At 44.2% G+C, this 27,103-nt stretch overlaps 1 long non-coding RNA gene across 1 annotated transcript; it reads right to left on the reverse strand.

Moving 5' to 3' along the window:
* On the reverse strand, positions 1 to 26,609 carry LOC122470579. The gene is made up of 2 exons (XR_006293942.1): positions 25,542 to 26,609; positions 1 to 210 (listed from the first exon to the last, which is right to left on the reverse strand). It is a non-coding gene; the product is annotated as an uncharacterized LOC122470579 (long non-coding RNA).
* Positions 26,610 to 27,103: the final 494 nt, after the last annotated feature.

Here is a 27,103-nt window from a genome sequence, read left to right on the forward strand (position 1 = left end):
ACTTTTGCGCTATTTGCTGGTCCTTTTAATATCGGTACGTGCTGCCACCCATTGTGGTCTGTTTCTTTCTTTGTTCCCAATCTCACATCTTTGTACCACGGATACACCAGTGTGGGACTCTCCGTCTGTGTCCATCAACTTTTGTTTTGCTAAGTAAGAAGATGCTTACTTCTGGCTGTGGAGTGCGCCGTGAAATTCCTTTGGGGAACCCTGCAAATAAAATAAATAAGACCATCAGGAGTCTTTAGACTTATTAAAATTCCAGACTCTCTAAAAACAACATTTCCTGTCTAATCTTAACGTTAACAAAATGATCAGTTGAGAGCCAACATGTGATTTGGGGATGAGCTCTTTTGGGCATTATCTGCGTGACATTTTAGAATGGCCAAGTCATGGTCTACCTTAACTGGTCAACGTGAAACTTCCATTCTTCTCAGATGCACTTATAAATATCACATAAAGGTGTGTACGTATATGTGATGTGTGAGGGCTCACCCACCGCAAAACAGCAGAGAAAGCTGATAGAAAGTCATACTATCAGTTTAACTTCTTTTTCGCTCCGGGCCTTGCACTTAGCTTTGTGACCACTCCGAGAACAAAACCAACAGGAACATATGGTCCCACAAAATTGTCATGTGTTGAATGATTCCACAGAGGTGTTAGTGGACAGCAAAGTTTTCAGAAAGGGCCTTTGCTGTTTGTTAGTGGCAAAAAAAAAAAAAAAAAAATTCCTTGAAGGGCAACTACCTCTTTAAAAGCCAGAGGATGGGAAATAGGGACGGGAAAAGGCTGTGTGATAGGAATTTATGCCGATGGAATGCAGACGAGTTGTACTTATAAGGCCTTGTACTTGTCCAGCTGGGACTGGGGCTGTTCAGGGAAGCCAAGGAGACGGTGTGCTTTTGGACACAGCAAAATCCAGTGATCATTCTTGATAAAAGCTGGTGATATTTATCATCACGTTTGATGTAGTAGAACTATTCCTGGAATTTGAATCAAAACTCTGGGTGGGAGGACCACTTACCTAGTTCCTTAACCATTCTGAGCCTAGAGCTTTCTTTTGTTAAATGCAGATAGTATCTCTCACCGAGGTGGGCAGCCTAATCGGAGGGGTAAATGAAAGTTTCTATGCCAGTACCGGGCACATAGGAGATCCTCCATGAAGGTTAGTGCTCCTTTATTAAAATCAATAATATAAGTGTACTTTGTGTATAGCCTTAGTTAATTTTATGTTTGATTCCCAGTTATAAAATCTTTGAGGGTTGGGACCTTTTTTTTCCTCTGAAAAATTAATAGCAATAAACATAATTGATGTGTATTAAGTTTTTGTTAAATGAATTGCACTTCTTAAAAATACGTTAGAAATGCTAATATAAGGCAACTTTCTCTTACCTCTGGAGACAGCCTGGAGGTTATCTTTATGACTCAGTGAAGAAAACCCCTCTGTACTGATGGGATAGCTGAGCTGAAGTTAGGAATTTAGGGAGTAACAAGAAATCCCCTCGCCAAATATAAGTTTGTAGAATCCCTTTCTCTGTACTCTAGGACAGGAATCAGAGTGCAAATATTGCTCGGCACCTAATCAAAACACAGGCTTCCCCTTTGCTCTCACTTTTAATGCATTGGCACCTGTGCAGGAAAAGAGCAGAAAAGGACCGCATACTCTGCAGGCTTCCATGGCCCCTTCTGTGTTCATCTGTAAACTGGAGGTTGGAGATTCCCTGCACGGAGGCATGCACACCGCTGACTCCTCCTTGGGTACTGGCCTGATCAACAAACAGCATGTTATATACTCCGTGAGGTCCACATGGTTGACCTTGGGTCTGACAAAATATCTTGTCTTCTGGGCTCACCTAGAATCCTCTTAAGGTCAGGACGGCCAGTTGTAGCCCTAGGTCACTGACATCAGGAGTATCCACGTTCCTTTGCCTCGACCAACTGGTCACCCTGAGTGTTGTAGAAACTAGATTTATTCTGGTTCATAGAGGCACAAGTTCTCCATATTACTCTTTTTAATATAACTTCCTTCACTAAAAATGAGGTTGGGAAAGTATTTTGAAGATTAAATTCTTGAACAGGCCGTCAGAATCAGGAGGTTCCCAGTATTTCTGCTGTTCTTTCAATTTTTCCAGAATCAATCTCCTTTCTCCATTTACCCTGTCATCTCTGTCATTAAAACACAATTCTTGGGGCACCCGGCTGGCTCAGTTGGAAAAGCATGAGACTCTTGCCACCTTGGGTGTAGAGATTACTTAAATAAATCAACTTTAAAAATAAAAATAAAATATGATTCTCTGTTAACTCCACTTGTCTTTGCCTTGGGACCACCTAGCCTGGGATTTGGTAAAGTTTTTGACTCCATGACTGTCAACCATTTGTCTTTCCATTATTCAAGGGCTCGAGCTTTCGCTGCATTCCCCCTATACCACTAACCGAATTTTATAGATGAGCAAAACTGAAGCTCAGACAATATATAACTCAACAGATCTAATTTCAACATCTAACAAAAATAAACTGACTATAGTCCACCTATGATTATGTATCCCTTTACTTTTTTTTTTTTTTTTTTTTGGACTATTTTGCTCTTAAATAGACTTTTCCAGCTATTCTACCTAATTAGCTGCCAGTGTTACTCGTCTAAATATCTTTGTCATTATTTTCTCTAAGTCGATATACCATCAATTCAAGAGGAGAAGAATAGGTTTGAGACTGGAGATTGGTAATATCTGTTCAGAGGGGTCAAGCCTTAATCACAAAATCTCCTATATTTTGAATGATACCATAGGGGAGATAAACCTTTCTTTTTCTCTACCTGCCCGCATTCAATAGCTGGAGGACCTGCAAATAAAGTTGACAGAAGACAGATTAACAAGAAAAAAAAAAAAAAAAGAACAGATTTCGTTATATCAGAATGCACCGGAGTTTGCAAAGAGACATGATTCAAGGAGGGAATTAGTATTTGGGGCATATGCACACACATGTATATGTATGTATGTATATATGTGTGTGTATATGTATATATGTGTGTATATATATATACATACACACATATCATTTTAGGCGAGACAAAGGAAAAGGAGTTGGGGGTTTCTGAGGTAACTTATGGGAAGTTAAGGGAAGGAAAAGTAAATAGGGTTGTTCAGAAAGGTTTGTCATGCAAATAAGAGTCACCTCTGGGGCTCAGAGTTCTCTGGAGGAGTTCTCATCTTGATAGGGCAAGAGACACACCTTTATAAATGGAAATTTATGTTCTGCTTTTAGACTGGGAGAGGGGAGAGAGCTAATTTCCTTTAGCTCGAGACAATCCTTACGCCAAGGTGGCACATTTGGGGGTGGGGTGCTTGGTTTTCTTCATACCCAAGAGCCTGAACAGGTAGCGCTACTGATTTGGTATTGGCACACAGCACCCCCATTGTTATTTCTGTTTCCTGCAAAGGGGTATAAGCTCCTTAAGGGGAGGAGAAATAGTTTCTTTAGTTTCAAGTTCCTAGTGTTCCCTCTTAAAAGCTACCCTTTGTTCAGTGTCCATGCTACGTCACGTGATGTGGATACGTTCTCTCCAGGACACTTCAAGCTAATATAAACATCTCACTTTATAGATGAAGAAATTCAGGCTCAGAGAGGTAAACTGACTTACTAAAATTATTCAGCAAATATATAGCAGAGGACTCAGGCCTAGATCTGTGTATTAGTCAGGATTCTCCAGAGAAGCAGAACCAAAAGGATATGTGTATACAGAGAAAGAATTTTATCCAATGGAATTACCCCCACGGGACTATGGAGGCTGGCAAACCCAAATCTGCAGGTGAGCCAGTTGGCTAGATACTCGGGAAGGAGCCAATGCAGTTCAAGCCCCAAAGCAGTTGGCTGTAGAACTCCCTCTCGCCTGGGGGAGGTCAGCTTTTGTCCTACTTGGGCCTTCAACTGTTTGGATGAGGCCCGCCCACACCGTGGAGGGCAATATTAATCACATCCAAAAACACCCTCACAGAAACATCTGGAATAATGTTGGACACATAAAAGTAACTATCAGCATCTGTTAACAGCCAGTTCCACATTCATTTCTTCTTATTTTTTTTTTTAATTTTTTTTTTCAACGTTTATTTATTTTTGGGACAGAGAGAGACAGAGCATGAACGGGGGAGGGGCAGAGAGAGAGGGAGACACAGAATCGGAAACAGGCTCCAGGCTCTGAGCCATCAGCCCAGAGCCCGACGCGGGGCTCGAACTCCCGGACTGCGAGATCGTGACCTGGCTGAAGTCGGACGCTTAACCGACTACGCCACCCAGGCGCCCCCATTTCTTCTTATTATACATAGGTTCTTCTCAAACATGGGTTAATTGCAGGGCACCTGGGTGGCTCAGTCGGTTAAGCATCCCACTTGGGTTCAGATCATGATCTCACAGTTTGTGGGTTCGAGCCCTGCGTTGGGCTCTGTGCTGAAGCTCAGAGCCTGGGGCCTGCTTTGGATTCTGTACCTCCCCTCTCTCTGCCCCTTCCCATGCTCACACTCTGTTTCTCTCTGTCTCTCAATAATAAATAAACGTTAAAAAAAAAATGGGTTAATTGGTGACCTTGAGTCAAGTTCAAGCCCTGCACACTGCTCTTGGGCAAAAGCTTCCCCATCTTAGGTGAAATATATAATCAGTTCTATGTAAAAGGTCTTATTTACAAAGAAAATCTTTAAGGGATTTTCTGCCTCCTGAAACATAAAAAGCAAACCTGATATGAGTGGTTATAAAGAACACATTCTCTAAGCATCCTAGCCACAGAGCCAGCTTGAGAGACCTCCAGGTAAATTTTAGAAACCCATCTAATACAAGGAAGTAACAAGAGGTTAGGTTGTTATATTTAAGCAAGTCCATTTTATTCTTACTTTCTGAGAGAAGAGCAAAGGAGAATAAAAACAGGCCGATCACATGCTGGGAATCGATACCATGTGTAATGAAGTTCCCCTAAAGTTGCAGTTATATTTTAGCTCACTTTATATAGCAATTTTGCTCTTAAAATATTTAAAAATTTTTGATTAAAACCAAAAAATGATGGCTTCAAATAAACCCATTCCCCAGTCTTTCTGTCATTCTGGAAAGTTTCACTGGTGGGTTTGAGGCTAGAAGCTGAGTGGTAAGGTCAGTAGAAATGGTTGGGGAGGGGATGTCCAGCTAAAAGAGGAAGTTTGCAAGTGATCTGGGATGGAAAAGCTTTGGAAACATAGTCTTGTCTGTTCTTTCAGCAAAAGGGCACTGCATGGAACTCGATGGCCCAAGGCATCCAGTATTTTATTTTCATTTTGGTATGTTTATATCAAGGTAAAATACACACAACATAAAATTTACCATTTTAGCCATTGTTAAGTTTACAATACCGTGGCATTAAGTGCATTCACAAGGTTGTACCACCAACACCACTATTGCCAAGACTTTTGTCATCATTTCAAACTCTGTACCCATTAAACAGTAAGGCCCCTAGTAATTTCTGATTTACTTTCTGTCTCTAAGAATGTGTCTATTCCAGGTACCCTACATAAGCAGAATCATATGGTTTTTGTCCTTTTGTGACTGGCTTCTTTCACTTGGCGACATGTTTTCAAGGTCCCTCCATGTTGTAGCCTTTATTTCTTTTCATTTAGAACTTTATTCCTTTTTATGGCTGGATAATATTCCATGGCATGTGTATACACCACATTTTGTTCATTTCTCAATCCGACTTATTATTTGAGAAGATGTTCACTGAGAACAAAAAGGATGTTTTCTCAAAGGATGATAAAAAGACATTCCTTTCTGTTGAACAGGATGTGGTAGGTAGGTATCAGTGTGAGGTACGTAGCTAAAAGCACACGGATAGCATTGCCTGGATTGGCACGAGAGCCCAATAAAAATCCTTCCCTATTGCCTTAAATAGGTAATCCTAGTTTGCTAAGAGTTTTGGGTTTTTTTGTTTGTTTTTTTGTTTTAACATGAATGGATATTGTATTTCTACATACTAACAACAAACCATTGAAATTGAAATCATAAGAAAAAAACACCTTTTAAAATAAGATCAGAAATATTTAAGAATAAATCTCACACAACTAAAATATCTGTCCACTGAAAACTATAAAATACTGCAGAGAGAAACTAAAGAAGGTCTAAACAACTAAGGAGATATATACCATGTTCTTAGAAAGAGGACTGATCCAACATTGTTAAGATGAGCATTCTCCCTGAAATTGGCCTCTAGATCCAGTGCAATTCCAATCAGAGACTCAGCAGGTTTGTATGTGTGTGGAAAGTAATAAGCTGATTCTAAAAAAATTTTTTTTTTATTTTTTAAAATTTACATCCAAATTAGTTGCATATAGTGCAACAGTGATTTCAGGGTAGATTCCTTAGTGCCCCTTACCCATTTAGCCCATCCCCCCTCCCACAACCCCTCCAGAAACCCTCAGTTTGTTCTCCATATTTATGAGTCTCTTCTGTTTTGTCCCCCTCCCTGTTTTATTATTTCTGTTTCCCTTCCCTTATGTTCATCTGTTTTGTCTCCTAAAGTCCTCATATGAGTGAAGTCATATGATTTTTGTCTTTCTCTGACTGACTCATTTCACTTAGCATAATACCCTCCAGTTCCATCCACGTAGTTGCAAATGGCAAGATTTCATTCTTTTTTTTTTTTAATTTTTTTTTTTGAACGTTTATTTATTTTGGGGACAGAGAGAGACAGAGCATGAACGGGGGAGGGGCAGAGAGAGAGGGAGACACAGAATCGGAAACAGGCTCCAGGCTCTGAGCCATCAGCCCAGAGCCCGACGCGGGGCTCGAACTCCCAGACCGCGAGATCGTGACCTGGCTGAAGTTGGACACTTAACCGACTGCGCCACCCAGGCGCCCCAAAGATTTCATTCTTTTTGATTGCTGAGTAATACTCCATTGTGTATATATGCCACATCTTCTTTATCCATTCATCCATCGATGGACATTTGGGCTCTTTCCATACTTTGGCTCTTGTCGATAGTGCTGCTATAAACATGGGGGTGCATGTGTCCCTTCGAAACATCACACCTGTATCCCTTGGATAAATGCCTAGTAGTGCAATTGCTTAGTCGAAGGCTACTTCTATTTTTAGTTTTTTTGAGAAACCTCCATACTATTTTCCAGAGTGGCTGCACCAGCTTGCATTCCCATGATTCTAAAATGTTTATGGAAATGTAAAAGACCTAGAATAGCCAAAACAAGTTTTTTGTTTTTTTTTTTAAAGAGCTGAATTTAAAAAGAAGGGGATTAATATGACTAGATCACAAAGCTTACTATAAAGCTACAGTCATTGAGAAAGAATAATTTTGGCATAAAGATAGACAAATAAAGTGAGGGAGCATAAGAAAAAGTTGAGACAGGGGACAGGGGACCCACACATGAATGGAGAATCAATGTTTTACAAAGATGCAAAAGCAAGTAAATGGAGAATGAGTCTTTCCTATTTTTCTACTGTGTCATCTCAACAAATGATGCCAATGCAATTGGTAATCCATACACAAAAAGAAGCTCAATCCATACCTTGCACAATATACAAAAACTATGGATCATACAACTAAATGGAAAACCTAAAACTATAAAACTTCTAGAAGGAAATATTTGTGACCTTGGGTTAGACCTCTTACATATACCACCATAAACACGATGCATTCGAAACAAATTGATTAACTTTAACTTCATCAAAATTTAAAACACCTGCTCTTCAAAAGATGCTATTAAAACAGACAAGTCACAAGCTAGGAGAAAATATTTTCAAAGCACATATCTGAAAAAGGGCTTATATCCAGAACATATAAAGAATTCTCAAAATTCAATAATAAAAAAACAAATCCGGGGGCGCCTGGGTGGCGCAGTCGGTTAAGCGTCCGACTTCAGCCAGGTCACCATCTCGCGGTCCGTGAGTTCGAGCCCCGCGTCGGGCTCTGGGCTGATGGCTCAGAGCCTGGAGCCTGTTTCCGATTCTGGGTCTCCCTCTCTCTCTGCCTCTCGCCCGTTCATGCTCTGTCTCTCTCTGTCCCAAAAATAAATAAACGTTGAAAAAAAAATTAAAAAAAAAAAACAAATCCGATTTTTAAATGGTCAAAATATTTTAACAGACACTTCACTGAAGAAGATAAAATAACTACATGAAAATATGATCAACAGAATTTGTCATTAGAGTAAATTAAAACCATAATGAGACACCGTTCTACCTTATTAAAATGGTCAGAATCTAAAAGACTGAACACAACAAGTTTTGCGAGAACGTGGAGGAATTGAGCCCTCACATACTGCTCGTAGGAGTGTAAAATAGCGTTAAGTATTTTGGAAAATAGAGTGGCAGTTTCTTAAAAATTTAGATACACACCTATTACATGATCCACTCATTCCACTCCTAGATTTTACCTAAGAGAAATGGAAGCATATGTCCCTACAAAGACTTCTACATGCATGTTCATAGAAGCTTGATTGGCAATAGCCCAAAACAAGAACCGACCCAAATGTCCTTCAACAAATGAATAGATAAACACACTGTGGTGTTATCTGTGCAAATGCAATAGTCCTCGGCAATGTAAAGGAATAAACTGTTGATATATGACAGCACAGACGAACGTCCAGATTATGCTGAACAGAAGAAACTAGAGAAAAAGATGCAGAATGTGTGATTTCTACATATAATTTTGGAGAGTACAAACTAATCTATAGTGGCAGAAAGCAGATGGGCTTTACTTGATGGGGGCTAGAGATGGGGGAGGACTCACAGAGGGGCACAAGGAAATGAAACTTTTGGTGGTGACGGATGCTCATCATCTCAGCTGTGGTGATGGTTCTGTGGGTAGCTACGTATGACAAAACTTCTCAAACTGGACACTTTAAGTACGTGCACTCAAATATTGTACATTTTGCCATATGTCAATTATGCTTCAATAAATCTCGAAAAAATCCACCACTTTGTGCTCCACACACTATTTCTCCAGTTTAAAAAGCCCCTTCTGTGGTTACTGCCACATTTATTGGGTGAGAGACCCTATATTGATGTCAAGTTACAGCTCACAGCGGGATCATCAGTCCTTATAAGTGCCTGTTGAGAAAGGCCAGGCATCTTCAAGATGCGAAAATACGCGAGGAAACTAGATTGGAAGCAACTGGGGAGGCAACATGGATACGTGGAAGGTAAACAGGACAGATGTGGGTTCAAGTTGCAGTGCTGCTGCCCACGGCAGAATGACTTAGAGGTGGCTTCTTAATTTGTCACAGTATATCAGCTGGGGGTACTTGGTCACAAGCATCAGAAACTGATTCAGGCAAAGATTTGGAGCAGATAAGAACCAACAGCTCCAAAGCATCTTGATGGCAGAAACCAGATCTTAATAGTTTTATCCAGAATTTTCCTCCCGCTGGTCATGAATCAGATTCCAGAGACAGAGCATCCAATGGGACCAGTCCAAGTCACATGTGTGCCCCTTGACCGGGGGGGAGGGGTGTGTGCATCTTATTAGCAAGTACAACAGAAGGGATTTGGGATGCTATCAGCAAATGAAGGTAGGATAGAGGCTTGGTGCAAACAACAAATGGCACTTTATCAGTTATATATTGCTGACTATAGATTTAGTGGCTTAAGAAAATAATGATTAGGGGCACCTGGGTGGCTCATTAGGTTGAGCATCTAAGTTTTGATTTTGGCTCAGGTCATGATCTCATGGTTCATGAGACTGAGCCCCAAGTCGGGCTCCATACTGACAGACAGAAGCCTGCTTGAGATTCTCTTTCTCCCTCTCTCTCTGCCCCTCCTCCATTCACACGCTCTCTAGCTAGCTCGCTCTCTCTCAAAATAAATAAACATAAAGAAAAAAGAAAACAGCGATGATTTCTTATTTCTCATAAATCTGTGGGTTACCCGGGTGGTTCCTCTTCTAGTTTTGTCTGGCTTGCTCATATAGTTGCTTTCAGTGAAAGGCAATTTCTTGGAAGGTCCAAGATGGCCACACTCACATGCGAGAAGTGGGTACTGGCTGTCAGCTGGTGCATTTTGTTTCTTCTCCACACAGCCTAACATCCTCTAATAGGGCTACACGTGCTGCTGTTATAGGCATTATAGGACAATGGTCCAAATGAATGAGGGCAGAACCTGCCACACCTCTTGAGCTGGGGCTCCGGAACTCACATGCATGTCTCTTCTGGCACGTTCTATAGGCCAGAGTAGGTCACAAGGTCATCACGATTCTGGGAAGGGGGAGGCGGTGAAGAACTAAACTGCACGGCTGCATGGGAGGGATGGCTAGGTTACACTGCAAAGCGTGTGCATACTAGAGAGGGACGTTTAGCCACTAAACAATCAACCAGTGCCATTAAAATATTTTCCTCATTATGAAATTAGAATAATAACTAAATTCTAGAGTTATTTTGATAATTAAATATAATAACATATTTGGGAGCCTTAACATATAAAAAACACTTGGTGAAAGCATACCTGTTATTAATGTCATTAAAGGTTAAGGTTATAGGGGCACCTGGGTGGTTCAGTCAGTTAAGCGTCGACTTCAGCTCAGGTCATGATCTCGCGGCTCATGAGTTTGAGCCCCACGTCAGGCTCTGTGCTGAAAGCTCAGAGCCTGGAGCCTGATTCAGATTTGGTATCTGCCTCTCTCTCTGTCCATCCCCAATTGTGTTCTCTCTCTCTCTCTCTCTCTCTCTCTCTCTCAAAAATAAATGAACACTAAAAAACATTTTTTAAAAAAAACTAAGGTCAGAGACAGGCCTCCCACAAGGAAAATTTCTTCTTTTAAAATACTTGTGTTGTTGGGGTGCCTGGGTGGCTCAGTTGGCTGAGCGTCCGACTTCAGCTCAGGTCATGATCTCACAGTTCATGCGTTCATGGGTTTGAGCCCCGTGTCGGGCTCTGTGCTGACAGCTCTGAATCTGGAACCTGCTTCAGATCCTGTGTCCCTCTCTCTCTCTTCCCCTCCCCTGCTCATGCTCTGTCTGTCTTTCTCTCTCTCTGTCTCTCTCAAAAATAAACATTAAATTTTTTTTTAAATAATAAAAATTAAAATAAAATACTGGTGTTGGGGCAAATGGGTGGCTCAGTTGGTTGAACACCCGACTCTTGGTTTCAGCTCAGATCACGATCTCACGGTACACAAGAGCGAGCCCCGAATCTGGCTCTGTGCTCACAGCGCAGAGCCTGCTTGGGATTCTCCTTCTCTGTCTGCCCCTTCCCCACACTCGTGCACACTCTCTCTCAAAATAAATAAACATTAAAATAAATACAAACGATAAAATACTTGTGTAACTTCTTTTCCGACTTGGTGGAACCTGCAGGACATATGGCAGGAACTGAATTTTGCTAAATTTGGGGGGTAAAGTGTTGCCTATCCTTTCCTTTCTGTAAATTCCAAAATACAGGTGGAATAGGGGATTAAAAACACTGAAACGGTAGTTTGGTTTGCCTTCAATGTTTGTGTTTAGTTTATATGTGTCTACGTTGGTCAGTGTCCAGTCAGCAGGACAGAAACTACTATAGGAATTTCAAACAGAGGGGCGGTTCACAACATGTGAAGGGCTGGAGGAAAATAAAAAGGAAGCTGAGATCATTCAGAGATCAGTAACAGCAGGAAGCGACTACCATCCCAAGGCTGAATGAGCCCAAGAAAAAATGGTGTGATCCAGAATCCGCAGCCGCTCTGCTGCTGAGGCTGCTGGTATACCCACTGCTCCACTGCTCTTGTCGGGCCATCTTTCAGGAAGCCAGGAGGCTGAACTCCCACCCAGGGTTGCCTGTCACTGCTGCTGCTGCCTGAGCCAAAGCCAGAGCCCGGGAACTCTGCCCTGCATAGGCTGCAGAAGCCCCCCTGCCCCACTGCTGTTGAAACTCTACCACCTGAGCACAAACCCACATTCACCTGCTGTTGCCACAGCCTTCAGCAGACATGGAAGAAAAACTGGCTTTTTCTCCCACCTCCCTTGCAGTATCCCACTGCTGTCTGCCCACGGGTAGAAGCTAAGTGGAAGCCAGCCCGCTGGGGAGTCTGGGAAGTGTAGTTCACAGGCTTCCGGTCCCTCTAGAGAAAGGCGGGAAGGGTGGGAATGGAGTCAAGAGCTGGCAAATAGCAAGCAGCCCAGCGTGTGAGTCACACACAGATGTTTCACGTAGCGCCGCTGTGTGTACCTCCAGATGTTTTCTGTTCGGGTCTGTGGGAAGCAAAGGGAACATATGGTGACTTGTTTCAAAACTTCTCGTAGAACGCTATCATGCCACGTTTAACCATCTGATAATCAAACCCCTCTCCCTCACGGCCATTTACTCCTTTCCTCCTTGGGCTTTGGCAGGGGATGTGTAAACACCGGCAGAAACTTGCATTTCACACTCACTGTGCAAGATACCAGGGAAATCTTCCTAGTCTCCTGCCTCCTATCCACTTGAGAGCATTTCATTAAATACCCGATGCCTGTGTACATTGTATGGGACCGCTTATGCGAAGGGACAGCAGAGCCCTTATTTTGCCTTCAGCGGGTCCCAAAGGTGCTCCTGGTTTTCTCTTCAAAACAGTCATCTTTTATCAGTGATCGCACATGAAGGGCAACAGAATGTGCCACCCCAAAATATGACATAGCACCCCCAAAGATGCTGCTTCAGTGAGTTTTTCTTTACATTTTTTATTATTTTTTTAATGTTTATTTATATTTGACACAGAGAGAGACAGAGCGTGAGCAGAGGAAGGGCAGAGAGAGAGGGAGACACAGAATGTGAAGCAGGCTCCAGGCTCTGAGCTGTCAGCACAGAGCCTGATGCAGGGCTCGAACCCACAAACTGTGAGATCATGACCTGAGCTGAAGTCGGACACTAGCCAACTGAGCCACCCAGGCACCCCACTGCTTCTGTATATTGATTATTTTGAGCTGTAGGCAAATACGGGGAGAGGCTTTCTCTGAACTCCCCTCATCTGCCTAGAGGCAGATACTCCAAGAGGAACTCAGTTGTCATAAATCCCCTCCTGTGAGTCTCATCAACCTGGGAGAACTGACTCTTGTCACAGGAAAGGAGCCTAGAAGTCAACCCCGCACCCAAACTAACTTTGTCACAAACTGTCACACCACCCATCTATTCTTCCAAGGGCCCATTTGTCTTTCCTAAAAATCATTTCCTCTCTCCTGGAAGGCCTATATTCTCCTTCCCCTTCCTCTATTAAGATGGCTTTTAAACCCAAATCCTAACTCACTTCTTTGGGTTGTTCATTTGTCCCTGAGTATCTCCCACACACATAAGAAGTATACATGTAAATGCATACACATATACATTAGATTAGTATATACAGGTATATACAGGAGGTATACATGTTAATGAACATCTGTTTTTCTCTTGCTAATCTGTTTGCTATCACAGAGGTCTCGGCTAAGAACTCAGAAAGGTAGAGGGAAATTATTTCTCCTCCCCTGCACACATGAAATCTGGATGCACAATAATGCTAAGGAGCTAGCAATAACTGTCCCTTATGAAACAAGGTCATTTCCCCTGGACACCTGAGCACAGACTTCTTTAGACTATTCTTGGATTTTCGCTTAGGTTTATTGAGCCCGGTTTTCCCTTCATGGGCACAAATCAAGCTGCTGCCTGCAAGACCAGCCCTGGAAAAGAGAAGGGTAGGGCAAGTGTGATAGGGCAGAAGACACTCTGACAAATGAGGCTTGGTCGGAGCTCAGGGGAACTCTATCCTGACGCTGGAATTGGCTTCTCAGGTAAAATCAGGTCACACTGAACAGTGAAGGCAGTTGTAAAAATGGAAAGTGAAGCAAGGCTTGTTTTGGAAGTGGCCGTCCCTGGGACCTCGAGGCAGCTTAGATCCCTGGCTGAGGCTCCCGAAGGGGCTCCAGCTAAGGCAATGTCAGGGTTACAGCTGCACATGGGGCATTTCGGGGTGCACGGATGGCACATTACAAAGAAGTTTAAAGATGGAAACCAGCTCTACTGCTTTCTCTTTCCAATCCTGACAATGACCTTCTAATACCATGTCCTCTTTGGGAAGCGGGGAGCTTGGGGGACCTCAAAGCTGGGGAGCAGCAGAGCCAGATTCAGTGCCCTGTCTGTCCCACCCACACAGGAATGTGAACAAATCCCTGTGACTGGCTCCCCCTAAGGGGCCTGAAGAACAAAGCCTCCACTGAGCGTCTGTCGTGTGCCAGGCACCGTGCTGTGTGTTTGACACGCACATTATGTACTTTAGTCTTCCCAAGTACCCTGGATGGTAGGTATTGGCACGCCCATTTTACAGGGAAGGATCATAAAGTCTAACATTGTAACAATACCCAGACAGAAGATTCGAACCCAGGTCTGGCTTATTCCAAAGCCATACTGTTTCCATGACAACAGCCTCTCTCTTTAGAGAGAGCGCAGCGTGGAAGAGGACTGGAGGTGGATGACTGGTGTGGACAGATGTGTGTGGAAACAGGAGAGGGGAGAGCCCAGGTCTGGAGTGACCACGCACTCGTCACAGTTGCCTTACCCCTCATGTCCCCTCTTCCCTGCCAGCGTCTCCCAGTGGCGCACACTACCTGGGCCACTTCCTTTTATTTTTTCCCAGAACCCAGTATAATTTTGAATCTGGGATCCCAGACGAATGTTTCTGCTGATCTCCCCCACAGCGGGGCCCCTTCCCTGCCACTTTCGCTGCCTCCATCCCAACCTAACCAGCTCTAGGAGTAGGGCCTTTCATTCTACACAAGGCCTCCCCCTTCATAAGGTTGTAAATACAGCTGGGCAGAACCTAAGCCTGCTCTTTAATTGCTATCCCTGAAGACCCATGACATCACTGTGCACCCAGGGGATGGTCTCTAAATATCTTCTGACCAACTGAAAAAACACGTTAACCTTTTTTTAAAAAAAAAAAAAAGCCCCAGCATTTTAGGAAAAGCATAGCCACTCAAGTCAGTTTCATGGGGCTCACTTTGGGAGTTGCAAGCAACATTCTGAACAGCTACGAAGCATGAAGAAGTCCGTGGCATTGAGCAAAACGAAAGAAGTAAACTAAAATATGTTGCCATTTTTCAAAAATCTCTTCCTTTTAAATTTGGTGTCACGGGACAGTATTTCCTGCCTAGGCAGCTTGGCATGTCCTCACCCCACATACCCTGCTCCCCTGTGAAGAAGAAAAAAAAGGAGGAAAAGGAAATCTTGTGCTATTGGGAAATTGCTGGCTAAAATTTCCTTCTATCTCAACACTTTGTCCTCCTAACCCAGTTCTGAGAATGATCTCAGTGGTCGAAAGGTTTACACATTTAAAGCCAGACAGAACTCAGAAACAGACGAGGGAAAGAAAACGAGATGATCTGGTCATAGAACAAGCTATTTTAGACAACATCGTCTATAGAAGAATGTTTTAAACACCATTTTATGAAAAATCATTACGGGGAAACAACTAACCAGGGATTTCCTCTTGGCAAGGAGTTTGGTACTGCTTTTTTGGTATGTCACATCCTCCACATGTCTTTCCAGCAGGGGACTAAAAAAGCAATAATGGTGCTGGGGAAATTCTTCCATTTCACAGCAGCTACAAGACACACCATCCCAAGAGTCTGAAAAGATGTATCCCCAGCCACAATTTCTTAGGAGGTTTTAAAGACAGATTGCTTTGGGAAAAAAATAAAATAAAGACAGATTGCTTTGTTAACTCTCAGTGAACTCCATAGTATTTTCAAAATGCTGCCTTCCTGCCTTCAACTTTACTTCCTCTTTCGTCTGTGGAACAGCACGCTGTTGCAGAAATTACCTCTCCTACTGTTCCTGAGTCTTCAGCTCCAAATAGGAATGGATGGATGGATCCATGTGCTCGATACTCTGTCTCTGGGACCAGGAGCTCATACTCGAAGGGGCTACCTTACTTCTCAGCACTGTCAGATTTCTGTTGACTCAAGAATCCACCCAGAAATCTGGGGAAACATCTCCGGTAGAGTGACACCAACTGTCCCTCCTCCAGTTTATGCACCGGCCACAACATACAGGAAGGAAGTCACAACTTAAACATAGAATTCACACGGAAGCATTCGGCCAACATTTAAATCTTAATCTGAAGTCTCATGATTCCCACACTGACATTGGAGAAAGATCCAATGTCATTAATCGTCACACGGACACCTTAGACCATCTCCTCTGAGCCGGGATCATCCTGGGAGAGCTGCCTCAGCATAGCCGGTGGAGTGCCCTCTGATGAGAACTCTGCCCATGGCTGGATTGGAGTCCCACATCCATACTCCCCTATGTTGTGGCTATGTCCTTGTGCCTAGTGGTAAATTCCCCAGACTTTATGACACGTCCTTGGATCTCCTCAAGTTCCACTTGAGAAGGGTTTTGGAACTTGCCTCCTGACTCTAATGATAGGTGCAAAAAGCTTGTCATTGCCAAAGAAGCATTCATCAAAGTCTCTGTTCTTCCACAAAATGATCCAACTAAGGCTTCGTCCACTGGAGCCTGCCCATCAGACAGAGGTCCAAAGGCGCGGTCTGGTCACACTCAGAGCCCAGAGCAGCAAGGAGGAAATTTCAGTGTCTCCACCCAGAGATCAACGGGGTTTTAATCCCTTGAAGTCAATGGACTTCTCCAGATTGCCTTTCGGTAAAAGATCTGTTCTGACTTCTGATATGCGTATCTATTTTCATTTTTTAGATCACTTCCCGGTAATAGCCAGGACTCACAGATGACCGACTCCTTTTATAACACCCCAGTTGGCCTCAATTCCTCCCCAATGCCTGCTCCCTGATGGTAAGGTTCTGCTACCCAGAGGTCAGTGTGAGGCCAATAGGAGAGCCATCTGGCACCCAGGACATGGGAAGTCATCATTTTAATCCACTGACCATCTGGGTCTGTTAAGAGGCCTGTGTCTGTGGCCTGGTGCTCCGTTAGAAAAATTGTTTTTCTGAATGTAGACTCCAAATCATCACTCCGTACAAATGAAGTAAGATACCTAGCCCCAGATATGCCTTCAAGGTACTGCTCCTTGACTCTTGGTACACGCAGACCCTACTCAACCCTTCTCCCCTGCCTGGCTGATGTGAATTGTGTATTTATCAGCCGACCGAAGTTCTTTCCATCCTGGTTTCGCAGTCCTCCCCTGACCAGTGTTAGGAGTTGCATAAACAACCTTATCTTTTGGCAGCAGTTTTGAAAAACACGTAAGTCCTTTTCTTTTTCCTCCAGTGCTCCCCCGCCCCGCGCCGGGTACTGTACTGAGCTAGTGCTGACTCTCTAGACTTTTCCCTGGAGCATTGTCCTGCAATATAGTAGGTGGAAAAAAACCACCTGATCATGTTGCTAATCCAGTGGGATGATGGGAGTTCATTTCTCTGTGATGTTAATTGAAGGCCAAGGTCCACACTACTCCATGTGCCTCTTTTAGAACACCAAGGTCAATATCATTGTCACTGCACCAGTTTATCATGGGCTCCCTTGGAAGCAGGTGGGTGTGGCCGGACAAGGATTTGCTGAACGAGGGGCAGGCAAATATTTACACCTGCAGGTGCTGCTCATGGGCGGGCGGGGCTGAGGGCGCTGCACCGAGAAAGCTCCCTCCATAACCCTTTCCTCCTCTTGCTTTCCACAGTCCCCATTTAAACCTAGTTTAATCGATCCTCTTTTTAAAGTCTTCCAAAGGAGGACTGATAATTGCCCTCGAAAGAGCTCCTTAATGCGTAATTTAAATCCAATTCACTTACATATTCAATCTGTGCCTTATCGGCACTTACTAATCCATTGCGCAGAACTCATTTTTCATTATTATTTCTTGAATACGTGACTGGAAAAAGTTGCACACACACAGCTCATCCTCCAGTCTCTTTCTGAATCTTGTGATCGTGACAGAGCACCCCCTCTAAGTCACATTTACAAGTCCCCCAGCGGCCTGCCTTCTTTTCCGGGTTGTGTGGCCTCAGTTTCCCCCGGTTGTCCTTGTGGCTCTCTTTTGAATGCCCTTAAGGACTTATTTCTTCTCTGACTGGGCACGCTGTGCGGCCCAGACATTAAGCCATCACTGAGTTACTTCTGAATGAACAGCAGGCAAATGGGCAGGAGAGACTCTAGAAAAGCTGTGATGAATGCACGCTCTTTTGGAACAAAGGATAAGGCCAGCCCCAAGTCCAGTAGCACAAACAGGACAGATCTGGCAACTGGCAAGGACAGAAGCACCACACAAAGATCTTCTAGGGTGCACAGTGAGGAGCCCGGGGGCCACATGGGGGCTCCACAGCTGCAGCCCCTTCCCAGTGCAACTGCCATCTTCCAATTTAGAGGATGTATTTGAAGGGCAAAGCGGGGAAAGAGGCACCGAGAGGAATGTGGGCAGGAGGAGGAGGTGGAGGAGTGGGGACCGACCCCACAGGTCAGGGAGGATGAGGAACAGACGTGGGGTAAGAGTGGCTCAGGCTGAGAAATGGGTACAAATTCATTGTACACATTAATATACAGGAGGTTCTAATATCTGTCCGTGGGGTGTGCATTTGAAGGCCACCTCCCCACCCTATGGTGACTTTGTTGGTGAGGCTTTTTCTCTCACTGATATCTGTGATAGGCAGAGGCACTGAAATTGTGGAAGGACCTTGTGCTGGAAAAGTTGGAAAAGCGTGCACGTCTAGAACCTGCTCTTGTATATTTTTATTTCCTCTAAGAGTTCCAGGGCCACAAAATCACAGGAGGCTGACGTGAAGGGGGAGTTACAGGGGCGAGACAGCTTGAAGGATACGTGAGGAAGTCACAGTGTACGTAAGCGTGAGCGTAGGGGTGGCACTGCCTCCTTGAGAGAAGCTTCTTGGTGCCTGCAGTCCAAGACCATGAGAAACAACCCCAAGGATAGGAGGTCTGCCACCTGCAGCCATCGTGACTGTGCCAGCCTCTGGTACTGGAGCCAAACACAGTTCACCAGGCACACCCCATGTTGGATGGTGCCGCCATTGTTCTTTGCTCCGCCTGGAAGTTACTCCATACCTTCCACAGTCTTACCCATTCTCAAGGCTCTGCTCAAGGCCACCAGCAGGAGGCCTTTGCCACCACACTGCCACCTTCATTTAAATTCCTAGCGCTCACTGTTTCCACCAATTACAGTCTGCTTTTGCTCAATTATTCCAAGCAGATCACCATTTGGAAGCAATGATCAGCAAGGGTTTCAGAGTTAAATAGGAAGTTTTAGCACCAAATGAAAACTCGAAGAAAATCTGAGACTCCGAGCATCTTGCCAAAGCGTCTCCCATTAGTGCAAGTAGGAACTGGTTTCATAACTTCAAGAAATTGGACTTTCCAATATGTCTGGGGAAGTTGTAAGTGGAAATGAAGAATTTGCAGAGACATTTCCTCCAGTGCTTAAAAAGAAATGATTGACCAAGAAGGCTATCTCAGGATTGTACTTAAAAAAAAAAAAATGTTTATTTTGTTTTTGAGGGAGAAACAGCATGAGCGGGGGAGGGGAAGAGAGAGGGACAGAAGATCTGGAGCTGGCTCTGCGCTTAATAGCAGTAAGCCAGATGCGGGGCTCGAGCTCACAAACCATGAGATCATGAGATCACCACCTACGCTGAAGTTGGACACTCCACCAACTGAGCCCCCCAGGCATCCCAAGATTGTACTTTTAATTTTCATGAAGCAGATCACTATCAGAAACAACTGCCCTATGAACGTTCCATTCTCAAGGAGAAAGCAAGGGGTAAATGCCATACCAGCAGAGATTAACTGTACCAGTATTTTTATTGGTGTTGTTATTGTTTTAGTAGTGCTCTGATTCTAAACTCCATAAGCTTTGAGTGATTTGCCACAATCATATTTTCACTTAGAGCCCAGTTACTTTTCATGCTTGATTTTACAGACGGAAGCATTTGTTGTTGTTGTTTGTTGTTGTTGTTGTTGTTGTTTTAGTAGGGGAGGATACATATATCACATTATAGTAGAAAACCCAATATTTGACGATTTCTGGCTACTGACCCATGGCACCATTTTCTGGATTTGTGTCTCAATTTAACTTTGCTGTTTGTATTAGTTTCCTATTGCTGCTGTAACAAATTACCACAAGATCAGGGGCTTAAAAAAAAACACACAAATATCTTATCTCATGGTCTGAAGATGAGAAGTCCAAAACAGGTCTTACTGAACTAAAATCAAGATGAGGCAGAGCTCTGTTCCCTTTTGCCTTTTTCAGCTTCTAGAACCTGTTTTCATTTCTTGGTTCATAGCCAACATTGGCCAGTCAATTCTCATATTGCATAACTGACTTCCTTGCCTCCCTCTTTCACATAAAGGCCCCATGTGATTACACTGGGCCAAGCTGGATAATCCAGGCTAACTTCCCATCTCAGAGCTTTGATTTCATCATATCTACACATTCTTTTGTTGTGTAAAGGAACACGTGCACAGTTTCCAAGGATTAGGGTGTGGACCTTTTAGGGACTCCATGATTCTGCTACCACTCTGTTACCCTTCTGTGTGTTCACGCTTCCTTGAATGCCTCTTTGTCTTTTTATTCCCCACAGCAATTGCCCAATTCAGATACACATGGGGTATTTTTAAATTAACTTTCCTTCCTCACTCTTGATTTGAATAACACCCAGGTGTACTCTCAGGCATGGGTTGAGTTGAGCCAACTACGGCATCTTTCCTACCTTCCTGCTAGGATACAAAGGTGATTAACTATTGCCCCAATTCTCAATAACTTTGCCTTGCAAAATGTTCAAGATGACTGGTCAGCATCCAGGCTTTTAAAAACATGAATAACACATATAACTAAAGATAAGAATAAGTGGGATACAGGATCAAGCGCAGTTTTACAGAGCGAGGAGAGAGCTGGAATTAAAGGAGCAGACAGCCAAGGAGAAAGAGAGTCCAAGTGGGTCCATTCTCTCCACATTTTGAATAAGGTCTTGGGGAAAACTGAAGTGAGTGGGGGCAAGATAAAGTGTGCAAAGATGTAGCATAGACATCCGAACCCAAGGGGCACCTGGGTGGCTTAGTCGGTTGAGCATCCAACTCTTGATTTCCACTCAAGTCCTGATCCCAGGATTGTGGGTGCGAGCACATTGGGCTCTGTGCTGAGCAAGGGGCCTGCTTAAGATATTCTCTCTCTCTCTCTCTCTCTCTCTCTCTCTCTCTCTCTCTCTCTCTCTCCCTCCCTCCCTCCCTTTGCCCCCCACCCCTACTTGGCACACTCTCATGCTCTCTCTAATTAAAAAAATGAGATCCTTAAAGATATCAAAGTATGTTTATGCTTAAATATATCCCAAGAGCAAAGGAGTACACATTTTATTTAAAGCACTACAAATAAAATGTTAAAATGTAGAGACTCTTGGAGGGAAGGGGAGGGCAGAAGGGACTGATATAAGCAGTTCCTCCGGTCTTTCGCTTTGTCAGTCAGCTGCTGAGACAAATCACGGTTCCATGGACATGTCAAGTTTATCTCCATCTGCCCCAGAGCCCCTCTCCAATATTGTAGTCTTAGCATATAGTCACATTTCCCTGTACTTCCCATCTCCCTGTATCTAAAAGCACGATCTCCTCTGCCTAGTGTCCCCTCTGGTCTGCTTCATCTTTCCAGGTTTAGCTAAAACGCAACCAGACTCATGTCGATAAGTAAAGATTTTTCCCACTCCGGGACCCCTAGGGCACTTTGCAAAGTGCAGAGCACCGAACACGTGTGGCTTCAAATTCTGCAACACAAATCCACACAAACCTCTAAAAGCAGAATCCACTGTGGCTGCCTGTATTTTCCCAAGATAAGAAGATCACAACATCTTCCATCCAGGCCCTTCCGGAACCTTGCCAATAACCTGTCAAGGCACAAGGTCTAATTCTGTTTCATTTGAGTCTGGGCAGGGTTGTGGCTTGACTGCCACTGATAGAAGGCAGTGGAAACGGTGCCGCATGACTTCCAGGTCACAAAGGCATTCATCGAGCTTCCGTCTTGCCGCGGAAGCACTTAGGCTTTGAGCCCTGAACCTCCATGTTAGCAGTCCAGCCACCCTGAGGCTGCCGTGCTGTGTGGAAACCACACCACATGGAGAGGCCCTGGATGGGTGCTCAGTCCACAGTGCTCATCTTCAAATATCTCATCCCAAATCAGGGACCAGATATGTGAGTGGAGGAGTCCTCAGATCACTTTGTCCCCCAATTTCGTGTCACTCCAGACATTATGGAACAACCCTAAGTGCTATGGAGCTGGGAGATGGTCCCTCCCATGATGACGGCACAGACGGATGAGGTCGTGCTGGCCTGGCTCTCACTCAGCCAAGGCTGTCTAGGCCCCCAACATTATGGAACAGCCATTCCCACTATCTCGATTCCAAAACCACACAATCCATAAGCATAATAATAAAGTTGTTTTAAGCCACTAAACTTTGGGGGTGACTTCTTATGCAGCAACAGTAGCTGGGGTACCAGGTATGAACTGTATAGGTATTTTCACTGAACTTACGCCAGTAAGTGATCAGGGGTATCCTGATTCAGAGTTACGACCACAGCCATGAAGTCATCAGATAGACGAACGCCCAGGAAAACTAGGGCAGTGTCAGTGGATTCTCCAGTGCTGGATGAGAGAAAAACATTATGAGCATCACTTCTAAGACAGTTTTTTGACTTGAAGCAAGAAAAGATATTTGGGGGGAGTCTATCACTTTTCTAGAAGAGAAAAGTGAGCAGAATTTGGGTGCCTACAGACTGCTGAAAATAGGCACAACTCCCTCCCCAGGACCCCCGGGTACACTGCCTTCCTGCTCTAGGGAAGACCACCACCCAACTTAGGCAGGAGGGGCCCCTGTGGGAGGAAAACACCAAAGGACTCAGACAGGTTAGGGATTTCCAGGCAGTCGCGGTAACAGTCCTTTCTGTTGTTTCTTATATATGTCTTTTTTATGCCACATTGTGGGTCACACACACACACACACACACACACACACACACACACCACAGCTGACGGTGCACAGGACTTCCTGAAGCTTGGACAGAGTAATTGTTGCTGGGAAGAAAAGGGAAGTGAGTTTTGCCTTCTGTGGCTGACATGTGAGGGGCTGGGCAAACTTCCCAGTCCAAGGAATCTCTGTGACAGGCTCATAAAGGAAAGGAGAATAATCCCCACAGAAGTTGCTGAAGTGAAAGTGAGTTGTCCAAACACGGGACCCATTCATTATATGGGGAACGGCTGAAATGAAAAATAAAACTTGGTAGACTTTGTAACGTCTTGACAGTTAAGTAGACGTCAATCGATATTGTGAAGACATTTAGGAATCCAAGAAATTACTATTAGGACTATTATTTTTCTTTGCTTAAGACAACTGAATAATTTTGTGTGGACCAGGATGGGAATATGAAGTTCTTGGATGTTTCAATCAATCAATCGATCAATGATTACTGAGCAGGAAATTCCAAAACTCTTTGTTTGGATAAAGAAATTCCAAGAAAGAACTTTTTAAAGTCTGTGGTAAATGGATGTTTCCTTCCATATTAGCTGTGATTTATTATGCATTACAGGTCTACTTGAGGCTCCAGACTTATATTTTAAATATCAGGCTTTCTTCTTCTTGTCCTAAAAGGTGTAATCATGAGCTGCGTATTGGTTTAAGGGACTTCAGTCTTTCTTAGTGTAATTACCTGCCCAACATCCTCAATTATCTGATCACTAACTAGTCAAATCTCCAGTTTACCTATGGTGACATTCTGGAAAAAGTCAATTACAGATCATCTTGTATTAGTTACAATGGTGCTGGCTGTTATTACACATAAACCCGCAAAATAGTATTATTGATTTATATAAAATACACAATTTTACTTATGAAAGTTATGTCCCACTCATGTAGAGTCCGACTGACGCAAGGCTCCACTCTGCACAGCCCTCTGGGGACCCCAGCTGAGACAGCAAACGCATGAGTGTCCTCAACACATGGCTCACAGCGCTGTCCATGGCACAGACATCCAACCAACATACAGAACACAGGGAGCAAAGCGTCATATTTTTATAGGCCAGGCTTAGATGTGTTTACATGACTTTTGCCCACATCCTGATGGCCAGAGCTCATCGCATGGCTCAAATTAGATGCAAATGTTTCTGGGTGATGCTATCCCTGGCTGACCATCCACTTCCCAGCAACACAGAAAGGAGCATAGTTCTTTGGTGAACAACCAACACTTCTCCACCCATCTCATTTACACCGTGGATGCTACCCATCCCCAAGCCTATGGGGTAGTGCCACACATTATTATTTGAAGTCGAGTCACAACAGACCCATGCTTTGCTGCCTTGGTCTGCATTATATTTAGTTTGGAGAAGTGCTATGGAGCTGGCAGACGGTCCCTCCCATGACGACATAGCATAGATGGATGAGGTTGTGCTGGCCTGACTTGCGCTCGGCACAGTGGTGCTATGACCTTTCATGTTTCCCATGTTCCTTCACCCAAGGGGTTGGAGGAGGACCATATATGGGAGGCCTTGTGAAGGAGAGTGTTCCTTCCATCCTTAATGACAGATAGACACATTAGCATGGCGGGTGCCTGCAGGCCAACTTTAAGAAGCCAGCACTGGGCATCCAGAAGATTTGCTGCGGGGTGCCTGGGTGGCTCAGTCGGTTAAGCGTCCAACTTTGGCTCAGGTCATGATCTCACAGTTTGTGGGTTCGAGCCTTGGATCAGGGTCTGTGCTGACAGCTCAGAACCTGGAGCCTGCTTCGGATTCTGTGTCTCCCTCTCTCTCTGCCCCTCCCCTACTAATGCTCTGTCTCTGTCTCAAAAATAAATAAAACATTAAAAAAAGAAAAACATATTTGCTGTGAGGTTAGGCCTTGGCCAGGATTTCACTTAGTAATAAATTCTAGCTGCCCTTATTCTTTTGTAAGCAGCTACTAATAATGTAACGCCTGGAGCAAGCGAGCCTGTATAAAACCCTATTCATTTGCATAATAAACTGGCCTGCTGTGCGGGCCCATCACCCTCCTTCTATGTAGATCTAAATTATTTTTAAGTAACGGCAATGTAAACTATCATGGACTGTTATCCCATTGTACTAGGCACTGTACAAAGTCCAGGACTTCTATAATAGTAACAATCATTCTGTAAAGTAGACATTGGTTTTGTTTTAAAAGGAGGTACCTGGGCAAGGTTAAGTAGGTTGTTCAAAGCAAATGATGAGTGGCTGAGCTGAAATTCAACTCCAGAACTATGTAACTCTAAAATGTGTTCGGGGGCGCCTGGGTGGCTCAGTCGGTTAAGCGTCTGAACTTTGGCTCAGGTTATGATCTCATGGTTCGTGAGTTTGAGCCCCGCATCGGGCTCTGTGCTGACAGCTCAGAGCCTGGAGCCCGCTTCGGATTCTGTGTCTCCTTCTCTCTCTCCCCCTCCCCACTTGCGTTCTGTCTCTCTCTCTCTCAAAATAATAAGTGAATATTAAAAAAAAATTTAAATGCGTCCTCCCTCCACCGTGCAGTGTGATGACGACGGCCAGCCCCCCCACTATCACGCCATGAGGTGCTTACCACCAGCCAAGAGCAAATGCTCTGCACACACCAGGCAAACACCAGCCCACTCCCCGCTCCATGGCAAGACTCACCCACATAAGGCTTCTCAGACTGCTCGGGGGCCTGCCTGGGGCCTTCACCTTGACAGAGTAGCCCCCACGTATGGCAAGTTCGGTGACAATGTATTCATTGCCAAGTGAGCGTTCCTGGCCCATAACCGTGCACAACGAGAGCGTAGGACCTGTGGCCACACCCACTCCTTTCCAACCTTGCAAAGGGCCAGCTGCCGAGACACCACAGCTGTTCTGGATCATCGTGTTCAGGTGGACATCATTACAAGGCCCTTCACGTGTCTGCTTCCCAGTCAACAGTCAGGTGTCCCTCCTCTGTCTCCAGCGATGTTACAAAAGCAGCACTGATTTAAACAGTGACCAGCGGGTCACCAAGAGAGCCTTTTTGCCCAGCCACAGAATATTTTAAAAGATAGCGAAGCCAAGAGTCTGTATCACTTAACACCTTCTCCAGTGGGACAGGCGTGCGTGTTCCTTTGGAGAAGTCAGGCAAAGGTAGAGCATTTTGATGCTGGGCGCAAGAAAGAAATGAATGCTGCAAGGTCCCTTGGCACCAGAATTAAAATAATGACTTCACTTATCACAGTACCTAAGATTGCCAGGCCCTGTGCTGGACGATTTACACACATCGTCTTATTCAATCTCCACAAGGATCCTACAGAGGCTAAAATGTTACTATCTCCATTTTACAGAAGGAAGGTTCAGTGAATATGTCACGAATGGCAGCAGCAGAACTGGAGGTTTGTCCGTCTGTCTCTAAAGCCCAAGTTCTCTTCTCTGAACCAGCCCACCTGGAGGTCCCAGAGCTGTCTGCAAAGAATGCCAGCCAGAAGGAAATCCTGACATGGAGCGGAAAGACATTCCAGGGCCCTGTGGCAGCGCTTTTGTTGTGCAATTACAAGAAAGGGAACACGATGTTCTGAAATCGCACAAGGAATGTAAACAAGACAGATGGAATCTCAGAACTGGTGCTAATCCCTTGCTGGAAGTGGATTCCAGAAAAAAGGTCTTTTGTATAGCATTTGACTAGGTAGATTGGCCCCTCAAACCCTGAAAAAAAAAAGTGCTGAGCTGAGCACAAGGGCAGAGTTTTGCAAAGGTGTATGCACTTAAGATAGTTTATCTCTTCCTAAGCAAGTGGTTTCCTTGCTTCTACTGGATCTCAAACGAGCTAGTGAAGAATTCCCAGGAAGACGAGAATTAGCTTTTAGAAGGAAAATCCCAAAGCTGACATTTGTTGACAAAAGTAACTTCACAAGGTTTGATGGAATGATCTTGGTATTTCGCAGTGAACCCCAGTGCCACCCACTTAAGATCTGTAACCACTTATGGGGACAGCGGTGGGATGGAGTTATGTGAAGGACCCCTGCCACATGCCTCTTCATATACAATAAATAAAGAGATCGAGGTCATGAACTCCCTAGAATTGTTTCAGTTGCTTCAAGTGAAAACACTCACATGTGAAAATGCATGCATATTTTGTCACATTTTATTTATAACTCAAGCTTTAGGAACTTACAGTAGAAATGAGTTCATACCATGTAACCATTTATTGAGTATTCACAATGTGTCAGGCCCTCCAG

The sequence above is a fragment of the Prionailurus bengalensis genome, chromosome B1, assembly GCF_016509475.1.
Source record: "Prionailurus bengalensis isolate Pbe53 chromosome B1, Fcat_Pben_1.1_paternal_pri, whole genome shotgun sequence".
Classification (NCBI taxonomy): Eukaryota; Metazoa; Chordata; class Mammalia; order Carnivora; family Felidae; genus Prionailurus; species Prionailurus bengalensis.